The 15,062-nt window shown below is 45.2% G+C and overlaps 1 long non-coding RNA gene across 8 annotated transcripts in view; it reads left to right on the forward strand.

Annotated features, from left to right (window-relative positions):
- LOC116471240 (uncharacterized) overlaps positions 1-15,062 on the forward strand; it is a 69,437-nt gene that overhangs the window by 44,316 nt on the left and 10,059 nt on the right. For all 8 annotated transcript variants that reach the window (XR_009214193.1, XR_009214197.1, XR_009214195.1 and 5 more), the window contains one exon: positions 4,322-6,183. This is a non-coding gene — a long non-coding RNA (uncharacterized LOC116471240). The remainder of the gene's footprint in view (positions 1-4,321; positions 6,184-15,062) is intronic.

Below are 15,062 nucleotides of genomic sequence, written 5' to 3' on the forward strand. Positions count from 1 at the left end.
AGGAAGGATTTATGTTTGTAAAAACATGTGCCTATTAAGGTAAGTAATTAGGGCACAAGAAAGAAAGATAATATGGAGATGTAAAAATTGGGGGTTCTGCAGTCAGACCCTCTGGATTTAAATCCTAGCTCCACTTGCTGAGTGACCTTGGGCTAGTCATTGAACCTCTCTGAGCCTCAGCTTCTTTCCCCGTGAAATGGGGAAACTAATGGGTTTATTGTGAGTACTAAATGAGTTAATACATGCAAAACAATTCACACATAGTAAGCATGAAATAAATACTAATTATTATCATTGTTATGCACTAAGAAAACATTTTTGCAACTAAAGTATCAAAAGAAATGGAGATGCTAAGGAATTCTTTGGCTTTAAAAGATGAATTCCAGTACAAAATGAGGCTGTTTAACAACCAGATTCCATATTACAATCAGAAAGTTCCAGCAGAGTACCTCAGGCTTCATCTAGGGAACATGTTAAAGGTACCAATAATTTTTGGGTTTTTTTTCCCAATTTTAATAAATGAAATTCTCTTTCCTTTCTGTCTGTCTCTGTTAACACTATTGCTTTCTCTTACTCTGTAGTCTGTATTTCTCTTCCTAGTTTCTTTTTTTTAGAACTAGTTGTGAATTCTTTATTCTCTCACATAGACATATGACAGTGGGGGAGGAGGGCATGTGTGTTTCCTAAATGTTAGCAAGAAGTCTGTCTTGCCATCTCCATAGAGTGGAAAATTCAGCAAGTAGAGTCTGTTAATGTCATTTCCCTTCAAATCACATTCAAAAGTGTGTTTAATGCACTGTGTACATTAATCAGACATTTTGATCATGAGTAATGGTGATGCCTTCAGAAGTTTGGGGTGGGGGTGTGGGTTTTGTATATCTTGGAAGGAATCCTAAGTCCTTGGGTGACTTTGAAGCAGTCTGTATGGGTGCTCCACTCACATCCACTGCATCTTTGTCAGACACATGGCCCCTAGGCTCCAATTTGTCCATAGGCATGGAAAGGTGAAAGTGCCTGGGAATTAATATCTCTGGGGACTTTCTTAAGCAATGACTGCTGGTTATATGGGTATAAATACCCCAGCTCCCTCACCCCTTGGCTAAAGTAATTCCAAGGCATGTACTTTGCAGTTTTCCAGAGTTACCCTGTGAGATTCAACTGCCGTCACCCACTGTGATAGCTGACTTAATAATGCATCCTATATTGTGTGGCCACCTTCCCTTCCCTGTCTAACTTCTCCCTCACTACCCAGGCTCTCTGTGTCTCCCAATACACCACTCACTTGTTCGGGGTCACTTCTGGAGTTTCCAACCCCAGATGATGTGCACACTTTCAGAGGTAGAAGTGAATCTACTAAGCCTAGACTAGGTATCATCAAAACCACTCTGGGCTGCAAATTGGCAGGGTGCAGGCCACAAATTTGGCAGAGCTCTGCTTTCCCTGGGTTTGGAATTCCACTGACTCACAGTCTGAATAATCATGGAGGCAGACCTGTCAAGGTGTTATCTGAAGAGCTGTTGGGGAGTGGACCAGACCACAGCTGCCCATTCTCTCACCCCACCTTCTTTCTGCAGAGTGGCCCATTTCTGCTTCAGGAGGAAGAGTGCAGGAGCAGTGGTCAGCATGCTGTGATCGTTGCTTTCTGAGCGTGGGTGGGCCTTGACAAATGCTCCTATCCACTCCATTCCCTCTTAATAGACCCATCAGACAAGAGCTTGTTGTTTTCCAGTGCCAACCTGGGTAAACCAGTTATCATGTGCCCCAGTGTGTCAAAGAAAATGCATGCTTCCCAGAAGGTTTCCCACTAATGGGGAAAAGAAGGTTGATTCACACAGCCTTTTATTGCAAACCAGCTCATTCTTTGGCAATCTGAAACCAAGACTGCACATTTAGCCAGGCAGGTCTTTTAAAAGCATGTCCTTTACCGTATTGTCCATTGCAGACTCCCATCCATATCTTCTTTCTTGTTTTGTGTTATCATTTTTGTGATGCTTTAATACTCAATACACGAACTGAAGCTATGTGGCTTCTGTATCACAGTGTATTAGGATTCCAAAAAAACATGCAATCCCTGAGCAGACAATAAATTTGATTTTGCACAAGTGGCATCCTTTATACTTTGCTCATAAGGCGATCTCTCAAGTGTATTTTTTTTCTGAAACACAACGCAAATAGTCTGATGAAGTAAAAATGGGTTGCATGATGAGTTTTGTGCTCAGCAAAAAGAACTTGGACAAAGCAGCCATGCCGATGTTCTTATTTACAAAGGTTGCCATCTGGGAAATTAATCTCTGCTATTCCTCAGTAATTAGGAAAATTTAGGACCCCTAGTGCCCCAGCATCTTGCATTAAAGGTTGTATGTCATCAGTGTTTTCATGAGAATTTACTGGATTTCTGTCATTAATAACAGGCATAAGCCCAGCAAGCAGTAGAATATGCATTGCATTTAATCAATTTGCTGTTTGTATTCATTATGCATGTCATCCGTTTTGAGTCATGAAAAATTGAAAGGCCATTATGAATAGAAAGAGCATCATGGATTACAAATGATGTAACAAGAGCATAAGCGCTATTAATTGGTCAATTGTGCTTGTCGGTGCATTTAAAGTGATTAAGGCAGAAAGATTAGAAAGGACACAAATGTGCTTGGGAAACAGAAGCACAGCAACACAAGGGCTCTCCCAAGTTCTTTGTGCCCAAATAAATGCAGGAAAATCCAATGGCATTTATTCCAACTAATTCATTCAACAGATATTTGTTGAGCACTTACCATGTGCTGAGTACAAGGATTGTACTGGGTACAGCAGAAAACAAAATAAGTGAAGCCTTTGACCTCAGGGATTTACCTTCCAGTGGGGAGGGGGAAGTATGAAATGAACAAATAGATACACAATATAATATATTGTAGTAGTAGAGACCATGAAGACCACCAGAAGCAGAGAGGAAGCCCTCTTTGGGGAAATGACATTTGAACAGAGGTTTAAATGAAGAAAATAAAAAGACAGGGGGTCCGAGCACAGTGGCTCATGCCTATAATCCCAGCACTTTGGGAGGCTGAGGTGGGAAAATCACTTGAGTGCAGGAGTTTGAGACCTGGGCAACATGGTGAAACTCATCTCTACAAAAATACAAAAATTAGCCAGGCATGGTGGTGCATGCCTGTAGTCCCAGCTACTCAGGAGACTGAGGTGGGAGGATCGCTTGAGTCCAGGAAGTCGAGGCTGCAGTGAGTCCAGATCACGCCACTGCACTCCGGCCTAGGTGATAGAGCAAAACCCTGTCTAATAAAAGAAAAAAAAATTAAAAGGCTATATGGATATCTGGGGGAAAAATAGACTCAATATCCCCCACTCCCATTCCAACACTCAAGAAGAAAAGAAAATTCTTAGAATTATTTTTTTACTCAAGTGATTTTGTGAGGCTTGACCCAATAATGGAATGGCTTCCCCAAGGCTAGAGAACTCACTTAGCCCGTTTTCCCGTTACAGACCTCTTGCGTGGTAGCAATTCTGTTAAAGTGGAAACTGATGGCATCATTTGCCATTTTTACTGTCCCCATACATAGTCCTTACCATGGCATGCAGACCCCTACGCTATCCAGCTCCTGCCTCCCATTTCATACCACTCCTCCTTCTCCTGCCAAGTTCTAGCCCCTGGACTTTCTGTTGCTCACATTTCCAGCTCATTCCTGCCTCTGCACCCATGCATTTGCTGTCTCCTGCCCTCAGAAATCCAGACCTAAGCTCCCAGGCCACATCCTCAGAGACACCCTCCATGACCATCAGGGCTGCACCTGCTCCCTGGCCACTGTGATTTGATCCCACTACACTCATTATTGCCTGAGTTCTGTGCTGTCTGCTTACTTGTTTCTTACCTACCTCCCATGTTTGAATGTAAATTCCATGAGACTAGGCCCAGGTCACTTGAGTTCACTGCGGTATCCCATCACCTGGAACAGTGCCCAGTACAAGGAGGCTCAGTATGCCCAAATCAAATGAATGAATGAGTGGATCAATCAATCAGCCAACCAGCCAAAAATAAAATGAAAAATTGACAGTTGGGTTTTTGCTTTTGTATTCAGGTAACTATTTTAAAATTTTGTATTTAGGTAGCTATTTTTTTAAACCACATGGAAGAAAGGGATGTTTGTTCTGCACAGCATTCTCTGGAGTGATTAGGTAGCATTGGTATTTGTGCTGTTTTGCTTCATGTGTCTACAATCTATTGCTATGCATTTCTAATAACATATATTCCTTTTCAATATACTGACTTGGTTTTTTTTTTCTTTTCTTTTTTGTTTTTACTGGCTAAATGCTATAGCATTGTCTTTGAATATTAGCAAGTAATGGAACATGGGCCAAGGGTGAACCATGACGAATTCGTGTTCCAGCAGCCCTGCTTCTTTAGAATTGACAGTCTGGCTTCTTGGTTAATTCACAGCATCTGAGGAATACATCAGAAGAGGGTGATACTGTGGCATGATAGTACCGGGATTCCAAGTTCATTCCAGGTACAGTCGGTGCATCATTCACAGCAGACTTGTGAGTGTCCATCCTGTGCCAGACTCCATCGCAGGTGCTGGGGATACCCGGCAGAGGACGCAGTGTTGCCAGCTATCAGGAAGACCTGACGGTCAACAATCGTGCTTCCAAAGCCACCTGCATATTAAATTCCCTTGGGGGTCAGCTGTAATATACCTGTGCCTAGGCCCCATCCTAGGCCAATGGAATCAGAATCTCTGGGCCTAGGGCTGGCACACCCATCTTTTTTAAGCCTCAAGTGCTGTTCATGGGCAGTCAGGGCTGAGACCCCCTGCTGGAGAAGAAGGATGGTGCATAGGTAGCAAAACCACAAAGCAATGGGCAAAGGCCAAGCCGCAGATGGCAGTTGTGTAAGCTGGAAGTGGTGACATTTCTCTTCAGTGCATAACCACAGCTCAGAATGAAATATTTGTAGGGATCAGGAGGCTAAGTGACCTGGTATTGAGCAGTAGATAAACGTTGCATCTATTTATCACCGCCCCCAAAAAACCTTTTTAAAATGGCAAATACCATTCATTAAATGATTATTTTTCCTGCATGAGGTCAAACAAATAATCTCAATTTTCTATATACACCCAAAATGGGATGTTGTATACTAAGTCAAATAAAGAATTTTAATAGAGACATAATGTCTTTCCTAACCAGCAGGTATGAGAGAAAGGAAAATAAGAGAATCTGCCTGGTAACCATCAGGGGGAAGGAATTAACATGTTCTCTAAGACTATGTTAAAAGGTCAGAGCCCAGCACAGTGGTACATGCTGTAATCCTAGCACTCTGGGAGGCTGAGGCAGGAGGATCACTTGAGCCCAGGCGATCAAGGCTGCAGTGAGCCGTGATCACGCCACTGTACTCCAGCCTGAGCAACAGAGCGAGACCCTTTCTGAAAAATAAATAAATAAATAAATAAATAAATAAATAAATAAATAAATAGTCAGAATTTCATGAAGTGGGATGGTAAAGTTGATGTGAAATTCTCTCCCTCAGATACCCTCTGCCTTTGATGGTGGGCATTAAAATGTTTAGACTGGAAAAAAAAAGCAAATCTTTCTGGGTAATTAAGTGAAGTTTATGTTATTCATTTGAAGATCAAGCTTTGCTTCTCCCCTTGAACACAGGTGAAAATAACAGGAAAATGATAATAACTTATAAGGGCCAAATTATTACTCACAGTGGTACTTCTGAGTGTGTGTTGGAAAATTACATCTTTTGTCAAGTGATAAACTCTGATTTTAAAAGAAAAAAAAAGCAATGTTCGTGATCTAGTAAGCACTTTACAAAAGCTAACATGCTCTATGATGAAAGTGTGTACACAGAGTGCCTAACCTCACACTTCAGCCTCACTTACTCTAACACACTCTACAGCCCTCCATGGGGGAGCAGAAGGTTCCACCCACGGGATGACTTCAGATGAACGCTTTTGATGCTGGGAGCAGCAGCCACCCATAGCTCCAGATACCTGTTCCTCTGACTCTGCCTCCTTGGATTTTACAGTTACCAACAGTTCATGATGATCTTCAGAAATGTTCAGTTTTAGAGGAGCCACATACTTGAATGTTTAAAGAAAGCAATATTTTACAAAACACAAGGATGATCGAAGAGAGCCACAGGAGGATCTAGCAGCCCTTTGTCGGGAAATGAAGGTAACCAACATGATCAGACCTGGGAAGACCTTCCTGGATCCCCCAGGACATGCTCCCTTCTGTGAAGCAGCGGTTCTCAGCCCTTGCTGCTCATGGAAGTCAACTGGGGTGCTAGAATAATACTGATGCCTGAGATTCTCACTCTGTTGCCCAGGCTGGAGTACAGTGGTGTGGTCATGGCTCACTGCAGCCTTGATCTCCTGGGCTCAAGTGATCCTCCTGCTTCAGCCTCCCAAAGCGCTAGGATTACAAGCATGCACCACTGTGCTGGACTCTGACCTTTTAACATAGTTTTAGATAATATGTTAATTCCTTGCCCCTGATGGTTACCAGGCAGATTCTCTTATTTTCCTTTCTCTCATACCTGCCAGGATCTCATACCTGTGCCAGAGATTCCTGAGGAAGGAGGGGCAGTGTATTTTGGAAAAGCTCCCAGGTGAATCTGAAGTGCAGCCAGGGTTAGGAACCACTGATGTAGTCCCAGATTAGTGACTGAAATGGGTAATAAGGGAAGCAGTGTTGGCAGCACATTCTACCAAGCTCAAGGTCTTGGCATGTCCTGGGGTCAGCAGAGGGCAAAGACTTCATTGCTAAGAGAGCAGCTTTAGTGGGAGAAGATAAATAAGTCTGTTTCCAGGCAAATGTCCCCTTTCTGCTATCGGCTTCTTGGCTATTTCTGCCTTGCCCGAGCCTGAGGATTTAGACATCACTTTCACGTAAATGCCATAAATGCCAGCTTCCAGGTCTCTCCACACATTAATGACATTGTGGCGAGAAAAGCCACTTGCAAATGAGGTAAATCCTTGAAAGAGTCAGACAATAGTGGGCTTTGTAAAGCCTGCAGGGGGATTTTCGGTGATCTATGCAGGGATCAAACTGCCGTGGCCAAGGCTCTCTGGACAAAGGCCTCATGGAGTCTTTTGTTTGCCACTGCATGTGACTTTACACCTGTATCTCCTACAGAGCTCTCCCAGGACAGATGAGTAAGAGTGGAGAAGCAATTGGGGTGAAACCCCAGACTCAGCCTGATCCTTTGAGGGGCTTTGCAGCATAAATTACACCTCAGAGCCTGATGCAAAGGAGCTGTGAAGCATGTTTCTCTACATGGGTTAGTCATTGGCTACCTGGGCTCTTGGTGAGAGTGATGTGGCCCCAGAGCCCAAGAAAAAGCGGCCCCTGCGGTCCTGGGGTGGGGAGCTCTTAGCAGCATAGCACTCAGAAGCTGCGAGACGGGTGTGCAGAGCTGATGCTGGGGATCGGGGAGTCTGGGCAAACACCACTGCATGTGCTCCACAGGTGAAGCCTTGCCTCCTCCATCCATCAGCTCAGCACCCTGTATGGAAATGCAAACTGTGGCGTGTGCTTCTGCATTTCCCACCTCTGATACGATAGATGGCACTGCAATGCTTTTCTCTTCCTCAGGGCCCATTTCCAGGCTGGACTGCAGTGGTGTGATCTCCCTTCACTGCAGCCTCCACCTAAAGTAGTTCTCCCAGGCTAAAGCGATCCTCCCACCTCCCACCTCAGCCTTCCAAGTAGCTAGGACTACAGGTGCATGCCACCACACTGGCTAATTTTTATATTTTTTGTAGACAGTTTTGACATGTTGCACAGGCTGGTCTTGAACTCCTGGACTCAGCGATCTGATCAGCCCAGCTTGGCCTCCCAAAGTGCTGGTTTTACAGGCGTGAGCCACCGTGTCTGGCTCCCATTTCCTTGTCTTCGTTGTTGTTGGTTTTTTTCTTGTTACTATCACAGTAGAAAATCTAGCATGTTGGGGAAAGGGTGTGACTAAGAGAAAAGAGACAGGGAGGTCACTTTGATTATGACCTGTGCATCAGTTAAGATCTTATTGGCAGCAAGAGACAAGATGCCCAACCACAAGGGAACCCCAACACTGGAGACTTTTTCTCATGTGTTGGGAAGTCTGGCAGCAGGTGGTCCAGGCTGTGTTGCTCAACAATGTCAGGGTTCTTGGTGGCCACTCTGCCATCCTCTTGGTGGCAGGGTGGCTGCAGCAGCTCCTGGTATCATATCCTCACACAATTATATCCTAAATCAGGGAAGGAGGGACAGCTTCCTGTCACGCATTGTTCTCTAGTTAGAAAGGAAAAGACTTCCCTGCCCCAGCCACAGACTTTACTTTGCAGGAGAAAGGTTGGCCAGGTTTGCATCTGGAGGCTGGGAAAATGATTATCTGGCATTTGAGCTTCTGTCTGCCATGCCCTGCAAAAGAAGAGGTGCTGGTTTTTATCCAGGTATCCCTTTGGGTCCATTCTCTGTCCCATTCTACCCTCTTCCTGGCTCCATGCCCTTGGAGGCCAATCCTGGATTTCATCACTGGGCTCTGCACTTAGACTTATCATTTACTTCAGCCAAAGGAAGGCACCAGGAGGAGATAGGAAAGCCAGGGAGAGAGGCTGGGTGTTTCCTCCCTACCAAATGCCACCTTTACCCAAGGCCATGAAGATACTGCCCTTTGTCACCTTCTGAGGCATTGTTTTCCCTCCCTATTTACACCTGCTGTCCACCTGGAAGTGATTTCCCCTCTGATTTTTATTATGGAAGTTTTCAAGTCTACCGAAACATTAAAAATAGCTTAATGAACACTAATATCCTTCCACTAAATTCACCAATGGTTAATGTTTTGCCACATTTTTTCAAAATATAGATATAAATAGATAGGTAGACAGATCGTGCATTGAGCTGTACAATTTTGTTTTATTCCGAACCATGTGAATGTTTTGACATTTCCCTCCTAAATATTTCAGTATGCTTCTCCTAAGGATAAAGACATTATCCTAACAACCCAAAATAACATCAATTCAATAATATCACCCAATTACACTTTTTTTGCTTAAAATATACTTTCTTAATAATCTCCAATATTTGATATTTCTTTGCAGCTGACAAAGCACTTTATCTATCATTATTTCCTTTTATTTCCACAGTAGCCTCTGAAGCAACTGTGATGAGCTCCCTTTTCTAGATGAGGAAAAGAATCAGAGAGGCTAAGTGACCAGCCAAGATCACACAGCTAATGTATAGCAGTCTGGGATTCAAAGACAGGCCTTCCAAATCCAAATGTTAGACACTTTCTATGGCATTACAGCCCCTTCTCACAAGTGTGTTAGTTTTCCTAGAACTTAGGCCCCTAAACAATTCTTATATTTGCTCCCCACCAATCTTCCCATCCACCAAAAATGAGGATCCCCTTTCCAGCTTCAAATAACACTACTCTAATGATGCTGGTGATTCACCTGGGCCTCTGTTTGATGTGGGAAAATGCTAGGCAACGCGTTTGGACATTGCATTTTATTTAAGCCAGTGCGATTGATTACATAGTATTTCTTAACTGCATTATGCCTGATCCTCCTCTCATTCCCTGGGCTCAGAGTGAAAGAAAGCTTCCCTCTGCAAACTCTTGGGTTTATCCTCCTTGATGGGGAGGACCTGGTTTGTACTTTTCAGTAAGCAGGCGAGAACGAGTGTCCTTGAAGCCAACAAGGGCAGGATCTCTGACTCTCCTTGGCTTACGAGATCTGCCTCCCAGCATCTCTCGAATCAGCCCATGCCTCTCCTTCACCGTTGCCACTGCACCAGTTCAAGCCACCTTAACTCTTGCTGGGAAAACACAGCAGCCCCCCACCTGGTCCCACGTGGCTGAGCATCTCCTCCATTTGACAGCTGAATCTCATCAGGCTGCCATTCCACCCAGATACCTTTTGTGGGGTCCACTACATGTAGTAAATTACAGCGCCAGGTGTGGTGGGTGCACCTGTAGTCCCAGCACCTCGGGAGGCAGAGGTGAGAGGATCACAGGAGTTCAAGGCTGCAGTGAGCTAGGATCGTGCCACTGCACTTCAGCCTGGATGACAGAGCAAGACCTTATCTAAAACATAAAATAAAATAATAAAATAAATTAAATTAAATATAAGAAAATAAAACACACAGTAGAAGGTGTGCTGTGGCCTCCGCAGCCTCCTTGGTCTGGCCCCAGCTGGCCCCACTGCTTCCTCTCATACCATGCCCCCCTCCTTACCCCAAGCTTAGGCCTCATTTTCCTCAAAGAAGCCTGGGTCCTGTCTCAGAGCTTCGGGGCCTACTTTCTTCCCTGCCCCTCGTTTCCACCCCAGTCACCTCCTGATTCCTGTGCATCCTTCAGACCTCAGCTTGAGCACCAACCTTGAAGCCTGCAGCTGGATCCCATAAGTATTTCCACAACACCCTGTACTTTTCCTACATGCACCCCAGCATCTTCATACAATAGGTGCTTAATAAATTGTCCAATGACTGAATCTTCACAATATCTCTAGAGCAGATGGCAAGATGCAGAGAGGAGTCATGCCTAAAGCCACACAGCTGACATCAGAGCCAAAGCATGATCCTTAGTCTCTCTGACCCAGAGCTGCCACCCTTGCTACCTTGGGAAGAAGGAAGCCCCCTCCTGTTCTATCCTTGAGCTGCCTTGGCAAGGAGGGGCCCCTTGCTGTAGCCATCCTCACAGGACACCACCCACATGAGGGGATGGTGAGCTCCACTTCCACCTTTTCTTCATGTCTTCTCTTTAAACTGCACACGTTGATTCATTCATTCATTCATTCATTCATTCATTCATTCCCTTCATATTACCATTCATTTATTCATCAAGTATTTATTGAGCATATTTATTTGCATGGCATTGTGCTAATCATAATCATGATCATATTCACCACTGCTGAGCAGAACAGTCAGGGTGCTGCCCTCAGGGAGTTACCATGTAGTAAAGGAGACAGAATCACACAGAGGAATGCATGTCTGATTGTAGCACGACTGGAGTGCCATGAAGGAGACCAAGAGGGCAGGGTGATGGAGAAAGCACAGGATGAAGTTCTTGTCTTCCTTCCAACAGAATCTCAGTTGTACTCAGTTTTTGTTCCCCTCGAACCTCCCTTGAGCCTCAGGAGAAACCACCCTGATTCAGAGGTCCAGACAAGACCTGACTAGTCCAAGGTAATTCCATCCCCTTGCCAGAATGGCTTGGGCAGGGACACGGGACCCATTTCAATGAGGCCAGTGAGACAAAGGTATTTCTGCTGGGGAGGCAGGGGCTTCAAGCAAAGTGTCTTGCTTGAGAGAGCCACCGGAAGAGGCCTCTCTCCTTCCTTAGGGTGTCACCGTGTCTGGATGCGATGCCTGGAAGTGCTACAGCCACTCGCACCCAGCCTGAAGACGAAACCAACCCCAAACACAGCCAAGCAGAGAGATGGAAAGAACTAGGACCCTAATTACATCACTGAGCAGCTATAGCAACCAGTCCCAGGGCCCTCTGACTTCCCGCCAAAGTGAGATGATAAGATACTGTTTAATTTCTCTCTTTTATAGCCAAACACACCAAAATTGACACAGAGATGTGAGCCATACCTACTGCTGTTACTGCTCCATCCCTAGTTCCAACCATAGTGCATGGTACATGGTAGAGAGCCAACAAACACTTGAAGACTGAATGGTGCATATTGAGTGGGATTTTATAGAGGCAGACCTGGAGACAAGGCTTCAAGTGCATGTGTTGTATTAAGGAAATGCTCCCAGGGGACAATAACAGAGTGGCAGAAATGGGACAAGGGGGCCAGGGAGCCAAGCACAGAGAATCAATCATCTAAACGGAGCCGCCTGGTTTTTGTTTCACCTGGGAGTAGCTTCCACCTGATCCCCAGGGGGAACTGTGGGATGTCAGTGACGGCTCAGCATTGCCCCTGAGGCAAGGGAGCTGGGCTTTCCTAATCCCCCACTCCTCAGTCTCTGGCTAAGCGCTGTCCCCAGGGGACTTAATCACCAAGCACTTCCCCAAGAATGGCACCTGCTGACCACTGGAGGCACTGGTACAGTGAAGCGACAGAAGGGATCAGAGAGGGCCCAGGTGGGGCACAGCAATGTGGCTGAATAATAACTATGTTAATTTATATAGTTAATTCTCAAGCAATGGGAAAGTGTAGGCAGCTTCTTGTCTACAAACGTTTCCACGATATCTCTCCTGCAGCCAGACGGGTCTTTTCCTGCCGCCTACACAGAATGGCCATGGAGCATCCCCAACTCTTATTAAAATGAAAAAAAAAAAAAAGCCTTTGCATTTCAATCTATTATTGCACTTTATGACTCATCTCCAGGTTCTCTCTGCAAAACATTGAAAGCCAGATCATAATTTGATGATGAAATATTGATTATGCATTTGTATGCAGAGGTCTATACTATATAGATAGAATTCCCTCCCTCTAGTATCTTCTATTTTAAGTCAGTATGAAGATGGATATTCCCCCCAGGCAAATTTTGATAAGATACTTGTGTCAATACAAAAAGAGGTTAATGCCAATATGAATCAATACCCGCTTATTGGTCTGGGTTGCTTCTTCTCCACGCAGCAGCTGGCTCCAAGAGGGGTTTCCAAACACCAGCAGCTCCCAGCCAATCTGCATATTTCTTTATTTAAATCATGAGAGTGGGAAGTGGCAAGGGAATGGTGGGTTGGCAGGAGGCTGCCCACGCCCACTCCCAAATTGAGAAGCGAATGAAAATAAAACAAACGCAACTTGTCAATAAATCTGGGAGAAGCTTTATTACCATCATTAGCAGTGTGCTTGTCCTCTGCTGCTTCCAAAAAGAATAAACTTAAAATGACAGAAGAAGAGCAGTCTCCATCCTTGCTGGGTTCTCGGCGTACAGCAGGGACTGGGCTTATCTTGACTGTGCATCTGCTGTGTTTCCTGCCCAGCCCCCACTGCCACCTGCAACGCCCTATATTTAGTGCTTCTTTAAAATCTCATTTATCGTCTTCCATCCCCACCAAAAAGTAAGGTCCAAAACTATGGAGGATTTTTTTTGTGTGCGGGCGGGAGTGGTACTTTTTGTTCACTGCAGAATTTCCAATGTCTGGATGTTGAATTAATTCCTTTCTGCTTCATTCATTCATCTAACAAATTGAGCGACTACTATGTGACAGGGCCCTCCAGGTTCTTGGGATGTATCAGTGAACACAACAGACATTCTAGTGGGTGATAGGGCAATAGAGATAATTAATAAGTGCCATATGGAGAACATTAGAAGGCAATAATTGCGGCTAGGTGAGGTGGCTTACGCCTGTAATCCCAGCACTTTGGGAGGCTGAGGTGGGCGGATCACCTGAGGTTAGGAGTTCGAGACCGGCCTGACCAACATGGTGAAACACCGTCTCTACTAAAAATACAAAAAATTAGGCAGGCGTAGTCCCAGCTACTCGGGAGGCTGAGGCAGGAGAATCACTTGAACCCTGGAGGCAGAGGTTGCAGTGAGCCAAAGTCACACCATTGCACTCCAATTTGGGCAATAAGAGCAAGACTCCATCTCAAAGAAAAAAATGCCAATAATTGCTATGAGGGAGTGGAAATCGATCATGGTAAGAAGGACTGGGTGGGCTGAGGAGAGGAGTTCTAATTTTAAATAGGGAGATCAGGATCAGCCTCACTGAGAAGGTAAGTGTGAGCAAAGCTGTGCAGGAGGTCAGGGAATGAGGTATGTAGCTATGCAGGAGTGGGCGTTAGGAATTTCCAGACACATAGACTGGCTAGTGCCAACATCCTAAGGTAGGAGTGTGCCTGCTTTATTTGAGGACCAGAAATAAAAGGAATGGCTGGAGGCCGGGCACGGTGGCTCATGCCTGTAACCCCAGCCCTTTGGGAGGTCGAGGTGGACAGATTACTTGAGGTCAGGAGTTTGAGACCAACCTGGCCAACATGGCAAAACCCCATATCTACTAAAAATACCAAAATTAGCTGGGCGTGCTGGCACATGCCTGTAGTCCCAGCTACTTGGGAGGCTGAGGCAGGAGAATCGCTTGAACCCAGGAGGTGGAGGTTGCAGTGAGCCAAGATCACGCCACTGCACTCCAGCCTGGGTGACAGAGTGAGACTGCATCTCAGGGGGAAAAAAAAAGGAATGACTGGAATGGAATGAGTGGATGATTATTGGATAATTAAATTAAACAAGTGAGTCTGAAGCTTCCAGGGGCCACCTTGTCCCCCAATCTGCCTCTCCCCATAAGAAGAATAAACTAAGTAAAGAGAGATCCAGTCTTTTGCTCTGATCCAGCTATGCCTCAAGCAACTTCTACCCAACATTTTTTCAGTGGTTAAGGTAATATAATCCCTTTTTAAAACCACTTGTAACTGAAATAATCCTGATAAAACACTAAGACTCGAGTGCCTAGGACACCTGAGCTTCTTTGCCCCCTGTGGGATCTTAACAATGCCTGCTGGCTGGTCCTGGGCAGTGGGACGCTCAGCCTCGGAGGGCGAGGCCTGGAATCCATCTGTTCAGGGGAGGCCTGGACAGCTGACAAGTGAGAAGGAACCTTTCAAATTTGCAATTTTCAAGTGTCAGAAGGATATTGTGCCGCTCCTCTGACACCTGGCATCTTAGGCAGATGCGCCCCGTTTTCTATCAACACGTCTGCTGTGTAAGGTGTGGCCTTTGCACTCACAGGATCCGGAACCCACACCTGAGAATGAGAACTCCAGGTGTTAGCTTCTCCAACAAGTCACATTGGAAGGACCAGGCAGACCCCTTTCCTTCAATTAGCAAAGTTGGTGACACAACAGTTTCAAAGGATTCTATTCAATTGAACAAGCGCTTTAAGCAGTGGCTCTTCAAGATGCTAGAGGGTTGGAGAAACACCTGATTTGGTCTGTCCCCTTAAAAAGAAGATAAGCCAGTGGGCAAGTGACTTAATTCATTTCATTCACTATGTGTTCCATGCTAGAGGCAAGACACTAGGGGCTAGGATGGAGACTCCCAAACAGGGGAAAGAGGTTTGCATGTGAGTACTTTGTGTGTGACCACTTGTTATTCATTCAGCAAACATAAAGAAC

Source organism: Hylobates moloch, unplaced genomic scaffold (genome assembly GCF_009828535.3).
Source record: "Hylobates moloch isolate HMO894 unplaced genomic scaffold, HMol_V3 SCAFFOLD_6, whole genome shotgun sequence".
Lineage (NCBI taxonomy): Eukaryota > Metazoa > Chordata > Mammalia > Primates > Hylobatidae > Hylobates > Hylobates moloch.